This window comes from Panthera uncia, chromosome C2 (genome assembly GCF_023721935.1).
Source record: "Panthera uncia isolate 11264 chromosome C2, Puncia_PCG_1.0, whole genome shotgun sequence".
NCBI classification, from domain to species: domain Eukaryota; kingdom Metazoa; phylum Chordata; class Mammalia; order Carnivora; family Felidae; genus Panthera; species Panthera uncia.
The window spans coordinates 789479-794969 of NC_064810.1; positions in this window are offsets into that span (position 1 = coordinate 789479).

Sequence of the window (5491 nt, forward strand, 5' to 3'; positions counted from 1 at the left end):
CTGGGCGGAGGAGGAGGAGCTGGGGCGGGGGCGGCGCGGAGGGCGGGGGTCTCCCTGGGAGTGAGTCACCGCGCCCTGTGCTCCCCTCTGGGCTCCTGGGCTCGGGAAGCTTCTTCCTCTGTTTTGGAGGCCAGCCGCTGGTCTGCTCGCGTGGAGCACAGCGAAACTGCAGCCGAGTTTACGAAAGTCTGAGCAGGAATGCCAGGCAGAACGAATCTCCTTCCAGCCCCCTGGGTTGTTTCTAACCCAGACATCTTGTGGAATCGCTCCCTTCACCCATCTCCCTACAAGCGGCCCTCCGAGGGTTTAAATGTTTCAAATCCATTGCTTTGTCAGATTTCCCAGTCATTGTTCATGTAAATATTTCTTCACCGGTCAGCAGATACATATTTGGAAAAGATACTTCAATTTTTCACTATGGGAAAACAAAGTCAACAACCGTCCCATGAACCATCCCTCACGGCACAGGGCGTGGTCACCAAACTCTCGTGTAGACGAACACCCGGGTGTAATATAAGCCTAGAACTTAATAGTCTAGCGTTGACCAACAATTAACACATATTGTGTATGTTATGTGTATTATACACTGCATTCTTACAATAGTCCACTAGAGAAAAGAGTTATTGCGTTATTAAGAAATTCATCAGGAAGAGAAAACACATTTACGGAACCATATTGTATATTTCAGAAAAACCCGTATATAAGCAAACCTGTGCAGTTCAAACCTGTGTTGTTCAAGAGTCAATTATAGAGAGACAGACCCTGATTCTGAGGACGAGAGTGAAGACTCCACCCTAGGATCCTGTGGGGTGGGCTCCAGATGTGGCCAGACCCACCCCTGCCCCAGAGAAGGTTCCCGAAGACCTCCTCCAGAGCTGGGGCTGTTGACACATATCTAATATCGGCTTAAATGTTTTCTAGTTTAAAAACATACAACAGTTGTATAACCATAATAAACTTTCGAGAAGTCCTTCAGAAATCACACTTCTCAATGACTGCTCTGAGATTTCTTCCAATGCTTGCCCCTACCCACTTTGTGGGATTTTTGTGAACTTGCTGCCTCTGACTTCATCCCAGCTGCGCCATGGGCATCGCTGTGTGTGACGCCCCGCTTCCCGGCTTCCAGTTCAGACAAATGGAGGTTCAGACCGCCCCCCACCGTGCGAGGCTGCCCCCTGCTTGCTGGCTCCCCCAGTCTGAGCCGCTTATCTGCGAAGTGCCAAAGCGTTATTGTTCTGGCGGGTTTGGGAGAGGCAGGAAGACGTTGTGTGAATCGCTGACAACAGTGAGGTGCCCAGCCAGGCCTTGCACACGTTCTGACCCGTGGGGCCCTGAGCTGCACGTGTGTGTGAGCTAAGCCGTGGGGTTTGCAAATGACTCTTTCTCGGCCGCCAGGAGGCCGTAACTGACACCTGTGCTCCAACGTGGCCTGACCTTCTCCAAGGTGGGGCGGGGACCACGTGAGTCTGCAAAGCGGAAGGAGGCCCCTGCTGGGGGCCCAGAGGTGCCTTCTGCCTCACAAGAGCTCAGCAATGATGTCTTCAAAAATTATTATTTTTTCTCTTATGAAAAAGGTATGTGCTCATCATAGGAAAATTACAAAACTAGAAAAACCATCTTGTTTCACTGCCCAGAGGTAGCAAAAGCTGATACTTTTGTGTCTCTTATGCTCTTTCTGCTGTAAACATTTTTAAACTTTTAATTCAAATTCCAATTAGTTCCCACGAGTGTGGTATTAGTTTCAGGCGTACAACGCGGTGAATCAGCACTTCCCTACATCACCTGGTGCTCGTCGCGACACTGTGTCCTTCACCGCGTCACCAGCTTCCCCCATCCCCCGACTCCCCTCAGGTGACCATCCTTTCTTCTCTACAGTGAAGAGTCTCTCTTGGTTTCCCTCTCTGCGTCTTTATTTTTCCCCATTTGCTCGTTTGTTTTGTTTCTTAAATTCCACATATGAGTGAGATCATATGGTATTTGTCTTTCTCCGACTTATTTTGCTTAGCATAACACACTCTAGTCCCACCCACATCATTGCGGATGGCAAGATTTCATTCTTTTTGATGGCTGAGTAACATTCCATTGTGTATATAAACCACATCTTTGTTCATCACCAGCTGACGGATGTTTGGGCTTTTCCCATAGGTTGGCTCTTGTTGACGGTTCTGCCATAAACATTGGGGTGCATGTGTCCCTCTGAATCACTATTTTGGTATTTTTTGGGTCGATACCTAGTAGTGTGTGTGCCAGATCATGGAGTAGTTCTGTTTTTAATGTTTGAGGAAACTTCACACTGTTTTCCAGAGTGGCTGCACCGGTTTGCTTTTCCACCAACAGTGTAAGAGGAATCCCCTTTCTCAGCATCCTCGCCAACATCTGTTGTCTCTTGTGTTGTTAATTTTAGCCACCCTGACAAGGTATGAGGTGCTATCTCTGCTGGAAACATTTTTACAGACATGTGGCCACCTGGGATCTATCTGGTTGTATGCCTTCTTCTGTGTTCTTTTCTGAGTATGAAAGTGATGCAAGCATACTAGAAAAATGTGAACAATTCAGAAAATATAAAAAAGAAATAAAAACCATCCCGATCCGCACTGTTGCCGTCCTGTATTTTTACCTGTGGTTGAGGCGAGGCTGACTCACTCCTCGCTGTCTGGACCCTCCCTCTCCAGGAGCCCGGCACGGTCCTCCTGAGAAGGAGGGGGTCTGCTCTGCCCCCAACCCTCCACACCCAGGCCACGGTCAGGCAGTGTCCCTGCAGAGCTGACCGCCACCCCCCCCCCCAACCGGCCGCCTGGCTCCTGCCCCCGCTGCCCTGAGGGGCTGCCCCCGGAGAACTGAGGTGGTCTTGGGGGTGCAAGGCTCTGCACCCCTGCTTGGAGAGAAGGGGAGGTAGGCAGCGAGGGTGCCTTTCTTCCTCACATCCCCGCTGGGCTGCCTGGCTCTTGTTGACTCCTGTGCAGGACATCTGGGCCCAGGAGTCCCTTGTGGAGGGGGTCTGCACCCTCAGGCTGTGCAGGACCCAGGACGGGAGCCCCACCTGCGCGGACCTCTGGGGAACCCACAGGGCAGGGTGTGTGTCTGCCAACAGGGAGCAGCTGCAGGGAGAGGACGCATGGCCTCCTGCAGGGCACACCCCAGGGAGCGCGACCTGGCCGATCCGATCGGGCAGGCTTGGGCTGCAGAGGCCCTGGGGGTGGGCAGCCGGGCCACGACAGGTCTGGAACAGAGGTGGCAACAGCTGGGCCTGGCAGGGAGGAGGAGGGGGGCTGGGGACCTGAAGCAGTGGTCCCCACCCCAGGGAAGCCCCACAGACAGGGGGTGGTATGGGGCCCAGGGTGGGGATTTCCTCCAATGGCCTCCAGCATGCGCATCTAAGTGTGAGAGAGCATGTGTGAGTGTGTGCACCTGAGTACGTGTGAGTGTGAACGTGTGAGTGCACGCACGTGCTCGATGGTGCATGAGCGTCCCCGCGAGGGTCCCCACACCTGGAAGCCAGCTCTTCTGCCCGGGATCTGAGGGGCGGGGCGGGGGAGCCCTGCGGGGCACCCCGAGAAGGCCTCCTGCTTTTCTCTCCCTCCTGCCCCTGTCCCTATGGCTCTTGGTGCCTGGAATAGTAAGAGCAGGAAAGGGGAAATTACCCACCATGACTCTCTTGTTAGGGTTTTAAGAACCGGTAGAAGTGGGTGGGAGCTGGAAGGAAAGAGTATCCTAACGACACCTGCTGTGCCCACACTCTAAGCAGCCAAAGTGGACTTGATCCTGGCATCTGATGGAGGAGATGCCAATCCCCGCCCCCACCCCCCCCGCCCTTCATACCACCTGCTAACCCAGCCTGGGAGTGGGGCTTCTTCCTCCTTTAAAAAAACCCTTCCCCACCCCCTCCCCCCAACTTTTCCGCTCCCTCCATGGGTTTTCTGTTAGAGGCAGCAGACAGGGGCTCAGTGAGGTTCAAGGGGGTGGACGCCCCCTGCTGGATGCCCCAGCCACAATCAGGGCCCAAGCTGTGCCTGGACTCCCAGGACACGTCCCTCTGCCCACCCCCCACCCCCCGCAACGTGCCCCCAACCCATGGTACCCTCAGCCAGGGGCACCAACAAGTGGCCAGCCTCACCCAGCCCAAGGTCAGGGTCTCACAGGCATTGGGTCTGACACAAGAAGGACAGCAGGGGGCCTTTGTGATGGGGGGGGGGTGGCAGGGAAGTCTTGGGGGGCCAGGAGGTGAGGACTGAGCAGAGGGAGGGGCTCTGCCCGGACCTCTTGCTCTGGTCTCCAGGCTGTTGTCCCTGATGGGTCAGGCCCCTCAGATGGGTGATGCCCCCGTGGAGAATGTGTACATACCTGTGGGCAGTGGGGACACCTGCCAGGCCACACAGTGATGACTGGGGTGACATAGGGGCTGTCTCAGGAGCCTGCCCTCCTGAATGACGGCTGGAGTTTCCAGAACGACCCCCTCCTTCCCAGGGGCGTGGGTGATTGAAAACTGCTTTCATTTATAAATGCCAAAGACCCAAGCCGTCTTAGCATCTGTTGAACAAAGACCTATTTGATTTCTTTTTCATGCCTCAACTATCCAGTGAGGTTTCCTCCCAGTTTAGAACGTGATTCACCGAGGAAAATAATATTTTCCACAGCTTACACATGTGGGTCCGTGGCTACTGAAGCTGATGCGGATGGCAGACTGGCCCCCTCCGGCCCTCAGCGGGCACATGTCCCGAGCGTGGACTCTGTCCTGGGCTCCCGCCCCTGCCCTCGGCACGGACCAGCCTCTGCTTCTCATCCTTGTCACCTGGTGACTTGTCCCCTGGCCAGATTGGTTGTGAGGGGCCCGGCTCCAGGCACCTAGGACGGGGCTCCAAGCCTCCATCTGCCAACTGCAAAATGAGCCAGACGGACAAGAAGCAGCCAGTGGTCAGATCCACCGCCGGGGTCCGGGTGGTGTAAGCCAGACCTGGGCCCCGCGGTAGACTGGACACAGCAGGTGGCCGTCCTGGAGGACAGCGCTGGGCATCCGGGGTCTGACTCACACTGTCCTGCAGGCGGGTCCTTCAGGTGATGACTCAGGTCCTAACCGACAAGGGGCTCGCAGCAGTCGGCAGCGGAGAAAGAGGCCGGGATGGGGCACGCGGTTCCCCCAGAAGTGCGCGGGTGCCAGCGTGCTGGGGACAGATGTCACTGCTGAGACCGCAGAAGGAAGGCCCAGGGATTCACCCCGGACTGGGGCCCGAGGCAGAGCCGCTCCGGCCTGTCCTTGGCAAGGGTGTGGGCACGTGCGTCAGCGGGTGTAAACTGGGATTGTCTCTTGGAAGAGAGCGTCTAACCAGTTTATAGCGCAAGTTAATTGCAGGCAGCACCCTGCACACTCATGTGTAAAATTACACCAAACTACATGGTTTTGGACTGAAATAGTGTGGAAGCTCAACAATAGAGGATTGTTCAGAAAATCTGGCCTCCCCCCCCCCCCCCCCCCCCCCCCCCCCCCCCCCCCCCC